Below are 19,598 nucleotides of genomic sequence, written 5' to 3' on the forward strand. Positions count from 1 at the left end.
TCCTTCTTAATTGCTCCACAGTTGTTTAGCCTCCAACACTTATTACAGAGCTGATTACCAGCTGGTGTTTTCTGCCTAAGATATGGATCTCGTTCTTGCATCACCTTAAATGCTTGTGGGTTTAATACAGAGGCATGGCTTTGGTGTCAAGTGAAGGCAACCTATAAATCAATGAGAAGAAGGACCAAGGATCTTTGATGCAATTCTAGCCTAACAAAGGGGAAACCTGCAAAGTAGTGCAAACCACTAACCACTAACATGTCTGCCTCCTGCCAGTGCCTGATGAGTATGGCAGATGACCATGATGTAGGCATTGCATGAAACTCTACCCACATCCTGTGGAACATAGGCTAGAACTTCTAGGAAGGCCCCTCTCACCTGTGCAGACATGATTCATAAGCGCGAGCGTCCATCAATCCAGATTCTGTTGCAGCTAGTCCTCACAGTCTAGTACCAGAGGATGGCTTCAGTGCCAAACATGTCACATGGTGTCAATAGAACAAAGAGTACTCAGTAGGCACATCCACCTCACCAGAGGATGGGCCTTGCTACCTTTCCCATAATGTATTAGCTTATGTTAATGGATGTTAGTCCCAGCCTATGTGTTAACAATATAGAAGTCTTGAAGTCAGGCATCATTTCACTGGTCCACAGTACAGAAGAAAACATTGCTTTGGTTTTGTTGTTTGGCATGAACCTAAGATTAACCCCTTTTCCTGTCATATCTACTGAATTCACTCGTTATCTAGCAGTGATTTGTTTGCCTTCATCTCGTCCTAAGTGTGAGCTGGGATCTTCTTAGCATCGCAGCCATATACATATGCTTCACAAGGGTCTCGTGCCTTGTTCTTTCCCAAAGTGATCTGAGACTTCCACACCAGCCAGGAGATCTCACTCCCCACCTCGTTTAGGAAAGAAATATTTCCATCCTTTGAGATTAGAGGCGGCCTGATATTTATTTTTAATAACGGACACCAGGAAATGACCCACGCATTTTGCCCCTATCGAAAAATAGTCCATGCCAGGCACGTTTCCATGGAATCCATTGCACGGTGGGTAGAATGTTCCATGAGATGTCCTTTTCAGAACTGTCCACCCTTCTATCATCACACATCAAGCATGATCAAGATGCCATAAAGTTGGAGCATGCATGGAGGGACTGGCCTGAGCCAATTGTGATTTAAAAGACCACAGGTCTTTTTTCTGATTTAATAACAGTTAAGTGGGTACATCTTGGCAATAGGACGCTACTTCGACATGGAAAACAAGTCCTTTTTCAGTTACCCTTTCAAAAGCACATGAGGGCAACGCTGCACTGTGGTCTTTTGAGAAGTAATTCTTCCAATGAGTGATGCTATTGTGAAGTAGGCTTACATTTTGTGTGATAAACCTTTCAAAAAGATGCTAGCAGGTGGCAAAAAAGGGTGGTATAGAGCACCGTCCCACCTGGAATACCATGACCAGGTGTCTGAAAGCTGCAAGAGACAGACCAGGATGGATTCCTTTGTCACTCACTCTTCCTGTAAATGGGACCATGAAATACTACTACTAGCCTCAATAGCTCAATAAGAAGAACCTATCAGTGGCATTAAAGAGATGGAACCCTATCACAAAATAACAAAACATTTGCATCTTTGACCATAGCCCATTGTAAAGCAACCAAATATTTCTCGTTCAGCCCCTACTGTAAAGCACGTTGACACCCTAATGCTGCAGGAAGGATAGCTCAGGGGCAACACGTTTGTCTTGGAAGCAAGACAACACGCAACGCAACACTGGTCCAAATCCCAATCCGGCGCAGATTCGAATCCCGATCCCGTGCTTAGAAACCACTTGCTGGTTTTAAGTGCATTATAAATAAAGAATAAAATAAATAGTAAACCATAAAACAACTCAATAGATATATCAGCCATTGTCAACATGTGTTGGTGGAAATGTAAAACATTTCTGATAAAGGTTACTCATTTGTTGAGCAGGAACCCACAGAGGCAAGGACACATTCCAGTATCTCTTGCGCTGTGGTTTTAGCTGCTCTTAGTCCAGTGATAGAATGTGATTTTAGATGGCTTCCATTCTTGGTGTCATGGAGGATATGTTCTGGCAGCTAGCTCACTAAAACCGGCACACTCAGTTTCCTCCGAGGTCGAATGATTGTTCTCTGATTTTAAGAACATGAATAATTTAAAATGTTATGGTCCTATAAGTGGCTAGAAACCAATACCCATGAGATGTTTTCTCACTTCCTATTTAGGGTGACTAGACCTCTCGGTTTTGTCCATAGAGTTTTTTAAATTTAAAAACCATGTCCCGGTTTTGGGGAAAGGGAGGCTGACAGTCTCTGTTTTGGGGAAAGGGAGGGAAGGCAACAATTATGAAGTAAATAAACATTAGGTTACACTCAGAATGTTGCCGTGGCAGCTGGGGCTGAACCCCAAACCCTTACAAGGTACCAGCCTCACCCATTAGCTGATTGTGCCACCAGACCAGTTGGTAAACTAATGGACAGCAAGGCCTGTAATAAGTAGCAGAGCAAAAGCTCTGTTGTATGCTTATATTCTCTGTCAAAATCGGCAGGTTGTATGCTGGAGCAGTGCTGGAAATATTGCGGGTTGGAGGGGTGTGTGGAGGTCAGGATTGTTTGGGGGAAGGAGGGAATGCAGGGTTGGGAGACGGGGTGTTAGGACGGGTTAGTCCTTCTTTTATGTTGCTGGCCATTCTGTTTTTGGAAGGCAGTCCATGTATTTGTTTGTAAAAAATAAAGGGAATGTTTTCTACAGAAAATGTGTGCTAGAAATAAGGATAAAGCAGTTTAATCTGCAGTTCATTTGCCTTCCAAGTTCATTGCAACCATTCTAATGAGGGATTTTCTAGATGACAGCCAGACTGGCACGTGCCTTTTTACAGGCACTCAGTGTATTTGTATCCCTGGACTCGATGACGTAAGAAGACTCTGGCAGCAACACTCATCATGATGGACCGCTCTGCTGACTTCAGCACTTTTACCGCCTTCTCCTTTTTGTTCCTTGCACATCTTCTAGAGTTGATGGCACAGAGTTGTACTGATTCTCCTCTGACCTTTTCATGCTAAAATCATCCAAGTCAAGCCAGTGGTCAACCCTTGCTTCTTCTACCTTGCACTCTAAAAATAACACTGTCTTGCTTTATGTTGCCAAACAGTACCTAGGCCTTTCCATCTTCCTCCTCACCCTGATCCAGAAAATCCAAAATCTGGAGGCTGACCAGCTACCGAGAATTCAGAGATGCCAACGCATCTCCCTACTTAACTCTTCCTAAACGTGACTTCTGGTGTGCCTTCTTTCTGTGAGCCCTTTTTGACTCCCCCATGCCAGTTCCAAAATGCAAGTGGTAAGGTCCAGCCAGATATATCTGTACATGCTTGCAAGTGCCCTGCAGATTTGCAACATTGCAAGGTTTGGGACGGTGCCTGTGCCTTCCCCATCCTCACCCATCTCCTTCATACTGTGTCATTGTCCACGAATACCAACGTTTTACAAATCCCTGAAATAAAAACAAAACCCAGCTAAGAATTATCACACAAATCTATTGATGCAAGCCCCCTCGGCTCATTTAGTGGCCTCAATGCCCAATTCCCCTTGGCAACCAAGAGCTTAAATAGTCGCAAAGATTCCCTCAGGACTAGAATATAGACAGTGCCTACATTAGCTCAGTAGACCATTTTCATACACCATTGAGGTATCCATACAACCACAATGTTGGGTGGGTGCTTGCTTTATATGGACTCTGGGAAGTACTAGGTGCGGGAACCCTCCCTTGAAGCCCCCATAAGGTAGATGCCCAGAGTAATCACAGAGCTGCTTCCCCTTCTGTAGAAATGTTTTTTCCTTCTCAGCTATCACCCTTTAGTGTGACCTTTCCACCCCCTGGTAGCTACTTCAGACATATCTCTGCAAATACCAGGATTAGATGCTTTGCTTCACAAAATCTTTTTGGAGTTGTAATCTACAAGAACTTTATTTAACTTGTCAGAATGACATTTCTTGTCGTAAAAAAAAGACCTTATTGTGCTTATTGTGGAAATTCACTTAATTTCCTAGAATGCAATGTCTTTTGAATGAATGGACTTTCTTCCACTCACAGTCACGTACAGATGATTTGATACTTTAACTACTATTACCAGAATGCAGCATCATACTCTTTCTCAATGCCTCTTTGGCGCGCATCCGTACTTTGACTACATTTACTGGAACGCATGGTCAGAATCTGCTCGCTTTCACAATCCCTCATGGATGCCTCAGTACTTAGTGTACGTTGCCCAGGATGCAGCGTCAAAACTTGTCTTTTTTCCATAATCTCCTATGGATGCCTTGAACCTTTAGCTACCTTTAGTTTACTTTCTTGCAAAAGAAAAGAACCCAGAAGATGCTAGTATTCACGTCACAACTTTCTCGTTGGCTTATGCTGTTACTCTTTCCTTAGTATTGTCCTGTGTTCCTTCATTTTCCTCAATCCTTCATTCCTCCTTCCTTCTGGCCTCTGCCTCCTCTGTTCCTATCCAGTTCCAGTGCCTTTATTCCTATTTTTGCATTTTCCATGACCGTTACTCTGCATCTTATTACGACCGCTGTTTCTTTCTTGAAACATCTGCTACCAGGGACGTCATTTAGGGATCACCAGGAGACGCAACTGCGACACCTGAGGTCTCCCAAGCTACACCTATGGTCTCCCTTGGTACCCCTAAAAAAAACAAATTTGCACCATGTGGCTCTTCATTTGTGGAGTGGCTTGCTTTCTTGTTCAGGCCTCTTAAAAGAACAAAAAAAAACGCTTCCACAAGTTTAACCCTTTCATCAGTGATCCTAAATAAGAAAGAATAGGAATAACAAATAATGTGTCTTTCTGGAATTCTATACAATAATTTCTAAACTCATTAAAGGTTTATTTCAGGCGCACTTCAGAGAGTGAGTCACTGATTTAGTCTGTTCTTAAACACCTCATCTCAGCTTTTCAGTCTTCTGAAGTCGAGAAATGAGTACCAACACAGGTTGAGTGATATTGTATGTATATTTGTTCTATAGAAAGCACTTAAGCGTAAGTGCTATATAACACATCATTATCATTTGGTCATGGACGTCTGCTTGCTTCCACAGTAATTTGGTAATATGGGCCTGTACACACTGATCTTAATGATACATATGGTGATCCATTCTTGTATAAACTGTATATCACATTATAGTGATATCGTAACCATATTTTTCGTAGTGTACTTAGGAACAATTCTATGTGATGCAACGTCTTGTTTTGTCAAGAGGTGAAAGGTCATGTCCCATCGCTTTCTGCGATATCACTTTAGGGCGGGGTCAAATGACATCACTTCCCATGATGTCATCAGAGGTCAAAGGTCACGTGATGTCACTTCCGCTACCCTTGGGATGTTGGTGAAATGACGTCCCTGTCTGCTACTGTGCTTCATTAAGCAAACTCCTTGCTGCATTTATTTCTCAACCTGTGCCTCCTCAAGGTTTTTTGTCCTCTTTGTGAGTGTTTCCTTGGGTTTGGTGTAAAGATTGGAAGGAGACGGTAAGTGTAGCTGAATATATTTAGTTTAATACGGCGAGCTCGCCGATAATACACACCTTCACTTCATAGCTTTCCAACTGTCACTGCCGCCACGCGAGTCCCTCCGATTGGAATCATCACAAAGGGGAGGAAACTCACGTGACGGTGCACGTTACAACATTACTATTTACTACATATCTCCCCCCTTAGGAAGGAAAAAACACTTCAACATAGAATGAAATACATAACTTAAGAAATGAAATACCATGCACAACATCAACAACAAGTAACATTTAAAATTAAGAACAACATAAATTGTATAGCATGTGCATAAATTAAAATCTTTAGATCATACACAACTAACTTAATATTCACGCCATATAATCTCTCATCCAGACTGGTTTGGCTCTCATCCTGCCAGAATTTCTAAATTTGCTTCTAGCCGACACTTCTTCATATTCACCACTTTTTACAACTTGCTTCTCTGCACTCTCAATTGTCTCATTCTTTCCATACACCTTCGCAATTCTTCCTTTTGACCACACTTCACCCCCTTCCAAAATTACTACACATTTCTTAACAGCAGATATCTTCTTAGGCCCCAAGTATTTACTCTTTAAGCATTTGTTCACCAATCTAGGATTCTTTACATACACACTCTCCCCTACATTCTACTCACGTTCCTTCACTTTTTCACGTACATTGAAATTGACTATATTTTTTTCTTGACTGGCATTTATTAGTCTCAAAATGTGCACTCTATCCACATGAACCACTTTAGCTACTCCTAACCAACCCGGACACATTTTAATTCCTGGCTCCCTTTCTTTCAGGGACACGAACGGTGACACTCCTGTCACTGAATGCGGGGTAGTGGCATAACTCCACGTCAATAAGTTCAAACCTCTCTCCAGGGTTGCCCCCCTCTCATTGCCAATTGCAAACCTTCCTTTAACCATCGGTTAACTCTCTCCACAATCACATTTGCTCTCGGATGATACAACGCTGTTTTGATGTGCCTTATGCTGTAACTACTAAGAAACTTCTTCATCGCTTCTGACACAAATTGAACTCCGTTGTCCGAGATAAGTTCTGCTGGTACACCTTCTCTAAGAAATACCTTCTCTAAAAATGTTATCAATTCCTTGGCTGTGACTTCTTTGACCGCTTCCCATTCAACCCACTTTGAATGAAAATCAATTAGCACAAACAAAAATCTCAGACCTTTTCCTAAACCTCTTATAGGCCCCATGATATCTACTGCAACTTTGGACCAAGGTTGAATAGGAACAGGATTAAGAACCAATGGAGTCTCACGTACCACTTTAGTCTTGTCACTTGCCTGACATATCATGCAATCTTTCACCCACCTCTCAGCCATCTTGTCAATCTGTGGCCACCAATAATACTAACGAAGTTTCCTTTTCGTAGCACTTTCTCCCGGGTGACCTTCATGAGCTAGTTCTAACAAACTAGACCTGACAGACTCTGGTGGAACTAGATACCTCCCTCTCCTTAGTTTACCTTCAAAAATATTCAACTCTCCCTTGGGTTCCCACCATACATCAAATTTCCTTTCCAAATTTATCTTTTGAGGCCAACCTTTCACCGTCCACTCCTTAACCAACTTTAGTTCTTGATCAGAATCTTCTCCTTTGGACCACATCTCCTGACTGACCGCACTCAAAACCTCAGCCACTACTGATTTCTCTATTTCATGTTTACCACCTTCAACTTCAGTGTCTCCAATCGGCAACCTGGACAGGCAATCTGCCACTACATTTTTTTTTCCTAGTAAAAAACTCACTTCAAAATTATAAGCATGCAGGCCCAAAGCCCACCTGCTTATCCTTGAAGAGCCTAAAGCCTATCTACCACTCTCAAATATTTGCACTAGTGGCTTGTGGTCGGATCTAACTATCAAACGCCTGCCCCACAAAAAATACTTAAAGTGCGTAATGGCCCAGAACATAGCCAATGTTTCCCTTTTAATGACAGAATATTTAAACTCCGCTCCCTTCAATGTCCTAGTCCTATTACACTTGCATCAACTACTACTACTGTTTTATCTGAAGGATCACATTTTCCAATTGAGGGAGCTTCACTAATCGCTTCCTTCATTTTCTCAAAAGCTGCACTACACTCCGAAGTCCATTCAAACTTGGCACCCTTCTCATTGGGTTGGACACTATCGCAAAATGTTTAACAAACTTATGATAGTATTCAGCAAGACCCAAAAAAGATCTCACTTGATCTTTGTTAGACGGCACCGGTGCATTCTTTATCGCATCCACCAAGCATCTTTTTGGTCTCACCCCACACTCATCAATTTCATGCCCAAGGTATTCCACCTTCTCAACCCCAATCTTGCACTTATCCCTCTTCACTGTCAAACCTGCTTCAGACAGTCTGCTCAACACATTGCTTAAAACCTCATCATGTTCAGCCACATTTTTTGCATATAAAAGCACATCATCTTGAAATACTACAATGTTCTTTATCCCTTCCAATATTGTGTCCATCCCTCTCTGAAACAACGAAGCTGCAGAAGCAAGCCCAAACGGCATTCTGCAATATTTGAAAGTGCCAAAAGGCGTTACAAATGCAGTCAGAGTCTGGCAGTCTTCTTTCAAGGGAATTTGGTGGTACGCTTGAGAAAGGTCGATCACCGGAAAAACTTTTGTTCCTTTCAAAGTTGATAATGTGTCCCCAATTATTGGCAACAGATGTCTGTCCACAAGTATGTTTCTATTTATATCTCTCATGTACACACAAAGTCTTATTTGTCCATTTGGTTTCATTGTCACCACTATAGGAGATAACCACTCAGAACTTTCACTTTGTTCTATGATTCCTTTCTGTAGTAAAGTCTCAATTTCTAACTTCAGTTTCTCTCTCAACTCATGAGGTATTGCTCTCACTTTGTGCACTCTTGGTATTGCACCGGCCTTCAATTGTATTTCATGCTCAAACCCTTTGAGCATCCCCAGTTCTTCTTGAAACACCTTAGGAAACTTATTTTCCCACTTGTCCTTTATTTCTGCAGCTGTAACTGGCTCCTCCGCATTTGCCTGTATTCAAATTCCTAGTTTGTGTTGCTCACCCCACCCCAACAAAGAAGATCCTTCACGTGTCACATATATCTCTGACTCACAACTTCTTCCTTTGTACTTAATGGTCGCTTGGAACTTTCCCAATATCTCAATCCTTACATTTCCGTAAGCATACGGTTCTATGTTGTGCTGTTCATTTCTTTGATTGATCCTTGTAAACAATTCTCATAAGTTCTTTTTGATACTAGAGTCCAGGGTGAGCAACTATCTACTTTTAGTGTAATGACTCTTTCATTTACCATAAACACATCGGTAGGTGCACTTCCTCTATTGGAGACTTCTGCAATCTCTAACACATGCTTGGTTGGTATGTTTTGGACTGCAACCACACTTTCCTCTTGTTCTGGGATTCTTGTTCCAGGTTCAATGTATTGCACATGACTCAAATCCCGGCATACTCTTGCAAAATGTCCCCTCTTTTTGCATTTTACACAGGACATGTTTCTCGCTGGACAGAATGCACTCGTGTACATATGACGATTGCTGCCACACTTATAGCACTTGTTCTCCTTATTCAAGTTCAATTTCCTGGTTCCTCTCACAACTGCCATTTCCCCTTCTTGTTTTTCTCCTTTCATGGTTGACATGTACTTGTGTGTCTGCTCCATGCTTCTGGCAGTTTCTACTGCTGCATCTAAAGACACATCCTTTGTCAAAAGTATTTCTTGAACTTTCATGTTGTTAGTACAACGTACTAACTGGTCTCGTATCAGTGAATCTGTTAATTTGACCAAATTCACATGTGTGACTCAGAGATCTTAATGCTGCTACAAAATTCTCTACAGGTTCATTGGTGTCTTGTATCCTCTGAAAAAACTTGTGTCTCTCGAATGTTATGTTTTTCTTTGCCTCAAAATGAATCTCCAGTTTCTTCTCCGCCAAAGTATACTGATCCACTTCTCCTTGACCTTCTTGTGGAGGTTGCGGTAAACCATCATATACACTTCTACCTTCTGTACCCAAATTGTGTAAAAGAATCGCTTCTTTCCGTGCAGCAGCAAATATATCCCCTCCAATTTCCACCAAATAAGTATCAAAAAGCTTCTTCCACCTATCCCACCTTATTGGTGGGATCCCTGGTTCCATTAAGAAAGGTGGAGGTGGGGCCATGCTAGCTGCAGCCATGGTCAAAGTGTTCAAATGCTATGGCTATAGCACTCCTTACAGATCGATCAGAATACTTCTTCCAGTTGTCTTTATACATTTTGTAGTAACTATATTTTGCTGTTAAAATGTTACTTTAATCCAACTTGGAGTCATAAAAAACAAACTTTTGCTTGTTTCATTCTTTGTCATCGTTAGAACTAAAGCAAATGTAACTTTTCTTCTCCTTCCAATCTGCTTGTAACTGTTCTACTTTTCTTTCAGCAATGAATAAGTCCATAGAAAATTAGAAAATGTTTGTTTACTGTTTCATATGTTTTGAAACAGTTGGGCTTTTTTCCCCTATATCTTCTCAGTTATGGGCGTGTCAGAGGAGGCTTGAACAACACGAACGCTCTCCAGTACTCAGCGTTGTCTCCGTGAGCGAAACGCTCGCCTGCCTCCTATTTGGGCCGGTCTCCTCTACGATGCCGTTACAGCAACTAGTAGGCCCGCCGACATCCTCGTTAGTCTGGGCCCCTCCCCGCTCTCCCCGTGCCTCTCCTCACCTCAATGGGGGCTGGGGCTCACGCGTACAGCTGCTCCTCTCCTGGTGTGCTAAGGAGACTTTTCCGTCGATGAGGGGAAAGCTGGTGGCAGGGCCCTGCGGCGCATCTCACTGTACTCTCTCCCCGATTCTGGGAGAGCAGGAGGTGCCGGAGCCCACCAGTGCTCTTTGGGGCTCGGCAGGACGCGTGTGCTGAGACGCAGGGTTCCTCTCATCGCCGCTGGCTCGCCAACCCCCTTCGTCGCCAATGTAAAGATTGGAAGGAGACGGTAAGTGTAGCTGAATATATTTAGTTTATTACGACGAGCCCGCCGATAATACACGCCTTCACTTCATAGCCTTCCAACTGTCACTGCCGCCACGCAAGTCTCTCCAATTGGAAACATCACAAAGGGGAGGAAACTCGCGTGACAGCGTGCGTTACAACATTACTATTTACTACATACAACCTCCTTTGTCGCCAATGTAAAGATTGGAAGAAGACGGTAAGTGTAGCTGAATATATTTAGTTTATTACGGCGAGCCCGCCGATAATACACGCCTTCACTTCATAGCCTTCCAACTGTCACTGCCACCACGTGAGTCCCTACGATTGGAATCATCACAAAGGGGAGGAAACACGAGTGACGGCGTGCGTTACAACATTACTATTTACTACATTTGGCATTCCTGTTAGCCTGGGCATTCTGTCACCAACCAGGCGGCACAGGCTTCCAGGGAGGACCGACCTTATCTCTTCCACCAAAAATTGGTCCAGAAGACGCAGGTAAGGCCAGTCGCTAAAACTTTCTTCTACAATTTCCCCTCGAGACTTTGATACATATCCGGTGCTCACACGCACCTTTGACTCTCTCTACTCTCTCTACTGACTTGAACTTCGGTTCCCAAGGACGTTCAACCTACCAGCACCTTCAGACCATACCAATGGTACATAATGCACTATATAAATGCAAAGTAACATAACATAACATAACTTTAACTCAGTTTCCCAGAATCCAGCATCATGGCATGTTTTCTCCTCTAGATTCTTTGGTACGTTGACTATGTTTACGAATAGGCAGCATTGGGCCCCAATTGTACATTCTGAGCTCCAGGGTCCCTCTTCTACGTTGCTCTATCCTCATATTCTCTTTCAGCTTTGTTGTTGGGTTCCCAGAGTTAGTTGCTTTACCTGCCTCTCGCAGAACATCCACTCTTGCTCTGGCTACCAGACACATTTCCTCAGTTTGCACTAACTCAACACCTTCTCTTGCTCCGACTACTAAGTGCATCTCTACACCGCTCACAGGATATCTCATGGATCTTCTGGTGACATATAAAGCATCCACACCTACTTTTCTGAGGTGGTTTCCTGGGCTTTTGGTGTTTCTATCACCATTCATTAGCTAGTCCCTCTTGTATGAACCTTCTCTCTCATGTTTTCCCCTTTTGATATCTTTCATGCCATCCCCTGATTGGTGGGTAGTCACATGATATATCTGCTATGGTTCTATTGTTCTATTTGATTTTAGCCACAATAGCGTGTTCGGTTTCTGTCCTCTAGTCACCTTATCAGCGTATTGCGAACCACAGGCTGCCATTTTGCATTTTAGTCATTCCTCTCTGGAGGTATTAGGCCAGAGGTTGCTACTCTCTGTTCTCCTCAGTTAATGAAAGGGATGTGTGTGTTGGTTCTGCCACCTTGCGTTGCATGCAACAGATCATTGCCTTTTTAGGAGTATTAGGGTCATTCAAAGTATGCACTCCGTCGCAATGCCTTCTGTACACAAGTTGCACCAGTGGCAGGCAATTTAGCACAAATATTTGCACATATAAAAAACTGCAAAATGTGCCCCTTGAACTTGTCAGTCAGTGCAGATGATGCAGGTGTTGTTTTTTCACTGGGCACTCAGTTCCATGGCATTTTCTGCATTGGTATGGCATTGCAAATGTCAGCTTAAAAATGCCCATCACCCTGGCAAAATTGTTCTTCAACTGGGCTTAATTGCCAATCACTTTTACACTGTATATGATCCGGACACGGGACCTCAATACAGAACAGTGTTAAGGGTGCAAGTGCACGTTTGCACACTTATAACAATTGTGCACGCATTGCCTTAGTGCAAAAACATATGCATTCAACAAATGTTTCCATAAGGGAACTTGAGCTCTAGTGCTAATAGCATATGCTAAGGGCAAAGAGAGCACTTGTGCAAAAATGCATTGAAAGACTACATTGTTTTCAGTGGTGCAATTTTTGTTCTATTACTAATACTGTGCAAAACTGGGCTTACACAAATGCAGGGGAGTTGCTAGGTCTGGAAAAGACCCGGGGCTAAGCTGATGTCGGAACTGTTGGGACTGGGGGCTAGCTAGCCTTTTGGCTGTAGCTCCTGAGATTCTATCCGGGGCTACAACCAAAAGATCAGGGGCTATAGCCCCCCTACCCCCCCTAGCAACGCCCCTGCACAAATGCACATTGTCTTTAATGAGAGCTCTAATTCTAGCTTACCATTCGTTGGGGTGCATTTTCTTTCAGAGTGCTCGATGACAGCCACCGTCAGTCAACGGACTTAAGTCTCTTAAAGTCAGTCATCCAGCAATTGTGGCCGAGATTCCTTTTGGCCTGGAAAGCAAAAAGAAGCGAGTTAAGCTTTCCTGTTGAGAACAAAAGCTTCGTATGTCACAGAATTCCAAGGAAAAATCAATAGAGGACATTGGCACTCCACCAACTTCTATGAACAGTGTTGCAGGATTTCCAGCAGTTCAGTAAATATGGCATAAAATAGTTATTTGCTACAAAACCTGTGAATGTATTTTAAAAAGAGGATTAAAAGTATTTAGAACAACATTTTTCCTTTACATTGTATTAATTAGCAGCGTGGTTGCGGAAGTAAATGCGACCATTGGTCTTTTTATGCTTTTCAGACTTGCGGTGTGACATTAGGAAAAAAAAAACACTAATATCCTTGTAAAAATAATCCTGCTATTTTGTACTCTAATCCACAATTGATGGGTTACAATACTATAATCTTGAAATGAAAGCGACTTAAACCTTTAATGAGCAGGTCTTATTTTGTGTATTTAATTCAAAAATTGAAAGAATTAACATCATTTTAAACATATCTGTATAAGGAAGGTGGATGTCTGAAGCATCTCGATTCAAATGTACAAAGAAATTAGAGCGCAGGAGGGTTTCCCAAACTGGAATGCCATGTTTAGCTCTGGCTCAGATCAGGTTTAGCTCTCAGCCAGAGCGGATGCAGCAACAAGGAGAAAAGCACAGATTTAAAAGGATTCCGTAGTGCCAAAAGCTAGTCACATGATACCAGAGTAAGTACACGAGGTTGTGATGGTGGATCCGTGAATGTTCTTCCGTTGAAGACTCCCACAGACGTTCTGTAGGGATCCGGCTCTTCTGCAGCCTCCATATCTACACTCCTCCTCGAGCATCATGGGAGGAGTGTATGTATTTTTACAGATGAGCAGTGCTGGTAGCGGGCACAGCTGGCTTCATTTGCAGTCACTCACAGGCCCCCAAACGGCAGCTGCGTTATGTAATATGAATGTGTTGTGTGACACAGATTGAATTCTGGGACGTGCAGTAAAAGTCTGAGCAGACCTGCTCCTCCGCTTTACCGCACACCACCATGTAGCCGATTTCCACACCTACCCCACACCCTTTGCTTGGCTATGCTGCCCTTTGCCGTTTATTGGCTGCTCTTACCTGACCTTCTGGTCCACACATCTTCAGCTCCCTGCAAACAGTGTTCCATGCGAATGCACTCTAATATACAAATACATTCACTGACCCACTGTGTGCATCTTCAATTCATTTCTCTCTCTATAGAGATCCACCTTCTAACCTCCTTATTCAATCCAAAGGGGTCTACCACAACATCCTCCTGTCCCTCTGCTTATGTTGAAAAACTCTATTTAGGGTGCACTGTTTGAAATGTGATGCTGCTTGCAAGGCTACAAAGTCCCTTGTGACTTGTCAGAGGATGGAGCACAACTTGTTCATACATTAAACATTCAGCTTTCCTGAATAGCTCAAAATGGCCGCATTTTCCCCATACTGACTCGCACTGCTTTCACAAATCTCTTGTAAATTTGTGTCATGTTTGGAGAGCTATTTTTATGGGACCACAGCAATGATACATTTCCAGTATGTATTTAGGTTAGAAAAGACACATAAAGACTCACACACATTGAATGTTATCTTGATGTTCTGTGGACCTACCTTTGACATTTATCATTCACAAAGATATTAAATTGGCTTCTTGAGCCTTAAAGTCACTCCCCATAAGTGAAATTCTGAGCCCTGCTAAGAGCTCACGCGAGCGCCTACCGTCGTGTGCTGCCTGCATGTCTGGCATCTCCCGCGGCAACAAACACCAACGCCTGGGAGGGCGGTCACTGCCGCCAGCCAGAGCCAGATGGCGCTAGCAAACTCAAAGGACAGTGCAACCAGGAAAACAGGAGTCCTGCGACCACCGAGTGGACGCGGCACTGGAAAAGAAACATATACCAGGTGCAGCAAACAGGAAAGTCTGCTCTGTGTTGGAAGAAAAAAATAAATAAAACAATAGCCACAATTAATAACATACTTTATGGAGCACCACAATACCAACCAAAACAGGTGGCTCGTACAGCACAAGATAGCAGACCCAGCCTAAAGAAGTTCCAGCGACAACCTGGTCACACGTCAATGCACAATAAATCACCCGAAGGGCTTAGATACAACGGCAAGCCATACACAACACTATAAACATGGCAGATGACCAGTTGGCATCACCAGACAGAGCCAGGGCCATAGGACTTGCAGGAGGAGGGGCAGAAGCACAAGACTTGCCCACAGATGCACCCACCTGGCTTGATTCATCACAAGGAACGTTCATAAAGCCATTTGACCCATAAGCAGCAGGAGCAGCCCTAAGGTGGGAACTGTGGTTGCAATAGTTCGAGCTACACCTCAAGTCCTGGAAAATAGCAGCAGAAGAGGACAAATGCACGTTCCTCATGTTGAATCTAGGTACGCTGGCACTGTGACGATTTAACGCCCTGCCTAACCGTGGTCAGGAGGATAACTATGACGTAGCAAAGATGGAGCTAAACAAGTTTGAGCCACAGCTCAATCCAGACTATGAGAGTTTTCAACTAAGCCTAGCAAGGGAAAGGCCCAACGAGAAGATTGATGAGTTTCATGCCAGGGTACAGGAATTGGCAAAAGGGTGTGAGTTCCTGGACGAAGAGTTCACTCTGCGGCAACAAGTTATACATGGGATCTCGTCAGAAAAACTCAGAAGTGCCATTCTGTCAGAGATCAACCTAACGCTGAAACGAATATTTAGCATTGGGGCGAGAATGTGAAAGAACAGATGCCCAGGTGGCCCACTTGGAAACAGCTATGAGCCGCCTCCCGGTGGACCATGAAAAGCATGAAGCAACAATAGCGGCTGTGAACAGATGACCTAGAGGCCAGGGCAAAGCACCCAACTCACCAAGGCAGCAAGAGGCGTGGCAACAAACCTGTAAATCATGCAGAGGCCCCTGGCACAAAAATAAGCCATGCCCAGCTTTAGGCATCACCTGCTGCAAGTGCAGCAGTTTAAACCACTTGCCATATGTCTGCCTATGCGCAAGGACCCCGAAAGAAACTGTCAGGAAAAACTCTGGTACGGCTCAGAAGAAGAGCAAAGGAAAGGCAAGAGCCGTAGCTTTGGAATGAAGGCAGAGTGACAGGGATAGTGAAGATGACGACCAGCGAAGGATGACTACACACCCGAAAAGTCAGCCGGGCACCGCAAGAAAAGAAGAGGAAGGGTGCACATGATAGCAGCAATCAAGCCAACCAGATGGTAGCGTAACTCCAGACAAAATTCTCCCAGCTAATGGTGCCTCAACATGCATGCTAATTGACACAGGAGCAACAGTAAACGTCATGCCAGTCTTGCAGTTTGAAAAACTCTCTACTTAGCCCCCAACTACAACAAAAAACAGTACAACATTTTGTGTGTGGATGGAAGAACCCACTACTTGTGAAAGGTTCATTTAAGGCCACCGTAGAAAACAACCGAGGCATGCCGGATCGGCATCTATGTTGTGGATGCGGGCAATTAGAGATTTAAGCTTCCAGACAGCATAAAAACTGAAACTGATCCATTTTGCATTCAGAATCCAGACCCTGGAAAGTGACAAACTACTGGAGAAACACACCAAATTATTTCATGGGATTGGGTGCCTGAAAACCTTTTCAGTGACCCTCCATATAGACCCCACCGTTGAACCAAGAGCGGTACAGCATAGGAGGGTATCGTTCCACATGAGAGCAGCCCTGGAAGCTGAGCCGAATAAATTGGAAGACCTCCATATCATAGAGAAAACATTGGGTCCCACTCCCTGGGTATCCCCCATGGTGGTCATGAGAAAACCTAAGCAACCAAATGCTGTGCGAATATGCATTGACATGAGACTAACAAACTTGGTGATTGGCAGAGAGTGGCACATAACAACAACAATCGATGAGCTAATGGTATACCTAACGAGAGCAACAGTCTTCAGCAAACTCGATCTATGCTCAGGCTACCATCAGATCCACCTACCCAGAGTCACGCTACATCACTACCTTTACATCACATCTGGGGCTCCAGACATATTGCCGGCTGACCTTTGGGATCTCTTCCATGGCAGAAGTGTTTCAGAATGAAATACGGAAGTGGCTCCAAGACCTTCCAGGAACCACCAATGACATTTTGGTGTACGGGAAAATTGCAGCAGAACACAACACGTGACTAGCAGCTGTACTTCAATGCCTGGAAGACTTGGGGCTAACCCTCCATGCTGAGAATTGTGAGTTTGAAAGAAGCAAGCTTGCGTTCTTCAGCTATGTTTTCAATGCCAACAGGATATTGCCCGACCCAGCAAAAGTTGGGCACTTGAAGGGAGCAGACCACCTAAAGAATGCATTGCAAATAAGGAGCCTCCTGGGTATGGCCACGTACTGTGGCCGGTTTATCCCAGGCCTGGCCACAGTAGCAGTGCCATCAAGAGACATGGCACAAAAGGATGCCCCGTGGGAATGGGGAAACCAGCAAGCAGAAGCATTCTGATGAATAAAAGATTCTCTCATGACGGGAACAACAATGGCTTTCTTCAACACTGCAAGAAGAACCGAACTACATGTGGACACCAGCCCAGTAGGACTAGGGGCAGTCCTCATCCAGATAGACCAGGAAGGGACAACCCACCCCATAGCATTTGCCAGCCGAGTGCTTAACAAAACTGAACAAAACTAGGCGCACATAGAAAAGGAGGCACAAGCGATCCCATGGGGTTATAGGCAATTTCACGTGTACCTAATGGGACACTCGGCCCCAAATACACTGATCATAAGCCGCTGCTGCCCATATTCAAAGGGTCAGCACCCCACTACCCTGCCAGGCTGGAGAAGTGGATGCTACAGCTGCAACCTTTTGACATTGAGGTAATCTACAAAGCAGGAGCAGATAACCCAGCAGATTATCTTTCCAGTCACCCACTACCAGTGACACCATTGGAATGTGAAGCGGCCCAAGAGACGGATGAACATGGCTGCCATGTAGTGGCATGTGCCCAACCCAAAACAATGAAGTTTCAAGAAATGGTGGAGGAAACAGCACAGGACACCTGCCTACAACTGGTGAACGGCTCCATAGCACTGGGTGACTGGAAGAACTTCCTGACGGCCATAGCCCAAAAAACAGCAGTGGCCCAGGAAATGCTACATGGGTTATTTGGCACCTGACACGTGCTATCAATATCCCCAGAGGGAATAGCATTTAAAGGCCACTGGATTGTGCTACCTGCAACACTGGAAGAATGAGCCATTAGGCTAACCCACAAAGGCCACCAAGGGATAGTGAAGACTCAAGCATTTCTGAAGTCAATGGTCTTGGTACCGTACATACAACAAGGGATCCTGCGCAGCATGCCAATCCTCCCAGTGGCTAGGACGCCTGGAGCCGATTGCCAATCCACCCCGCAGCCACCTGAGGTGGGAAGCTATCAGAAAAGACTTTTGTACCATAGCCAATGAAGCTTACTTACTAGTAGCCGTCAACAAATTCAGCCGAAACTGAGAGTCGGAGCCTGTGAGATCCATGGACGTGTCGTCAATCATAAAGGTACTAGAAAAAATGTTTGCGGTCCATAGGTACCCAACAAGATAAAGAGAGGCAATGGACTGCCATTCAAAAGTCAAGAAATTAAGGGATTCTTTGATAACTTAAACGTGCGCTATCATTGATTCACACCATGCTGACCACTGACGAACGGTGACACAGAACCTTTTATAGCGTCCCTGAACAAGGTAGTCCGGATAGCGAAAGAAATACAAAAATCCTGGCTACCTGAGATACACCGGTTCCTCTGCTCATACTGATAGATACCACACTCATCTACCCAAGTGAGCCCCGCGGGACAGATGTTTGGGGTACCGATACAAGTGGGACTTGCACTACACCACAATTGGATGAGACCAGAAATCGACAATCAACAGGTAGAAGTAGCAAGGCAAACCCGCAATGACCATGTGAGCTTAACCCAACGAACACACCATCGAATCATGACCTCCAGGCTGGCGACACTGCACTAGTAAAGAACAGGTCACTCGTGAAGAAAATGACATTGACGTATGAGTGGACGATAGTGGAGAATAAACACAGGATGATCACGGCAACACAAGAACATTTCCCATTTCTGAAAAGTGCCCCCACAATGTCGCCTGAAGATGAAAGACTGACCACGAAGGAAGCCCCGAGAAGATACAATACCTTGGAACTAGGGCTCACTAATACGGCAGTCGAGGTTGCACCCGGTCTGGTACCTGAAACCTCTCCCGGAAGGGCTACCCAACAGGAACAGATTGTGCTGGAGGACACCCCAAAAGCGTATAGAGGGAATCGATCTCAGTACGCCCTGCAAGAGCGTCCTCCGCCATCAACGCAGCTATGATGGTTTGTCCTTCATGTATTATACCAAAGAACCGTGAGCTGATTACAACAGTGAACTTGAGTTTGTGTATTTCTTCTACATCCAAGTTTGGGAGGGATGTTGTTTTGCTGACAAAGGAGGAATGTTGTGTTTCCAACACCAGTGGTACCCGTCATGACGCTAAGTCATGAAAAGTGTGTAAAGGAGGAAGGCATTAAAAGGCACATTGACACGGGCCCCGGAAACGGAAGGCATACTGAGCGTGTGTTTTCTTTGAGCTTACGGACCTAGGAGACCCCGGGTCGGCTCGGTCACAAAAACACATGTGCTAGAGCACTTTATTC

General features: G+C 44.3%; 1 long non-coding RNA gene across 1 annotated transcript in view; it reads right to left on the reverse strand.

Moving 5' to 3' along the window:
- The window catches only part of LOC138526565 (uncharacterized), a 65,495-nt gene that overhangs the window by 12,056 nt on the left and 33,841 nt on the right, over positions 1-19,598 (reverse strand). The window contains exon 2 of the long non-coding RNA XR_011283622.1: positions 12,794-12,907. This is a non-coding gene — a long non-coding RNA (uncharacterized lncRNA). The remainder of the gene's footprint in view (positions 1-12,793; positions 12,908-19,598) is intronic.

The sequence above is a fragment of the Ambystoma mexicanum genome, chromosome 7p (genome assembly GCF_040938575.1).
Source record: "Ambystoma mexicanum isolate Mex_15411 chromosome 7p, UKY_AmexF1_1, whole genome shotgun sequence".
Lineage (NCBI taxonomy): Eukaryota > Metazoa > Chordata > Amphibia > Caudata > Ambystomatidae > Ambystoma > Ambystoma mexicanum.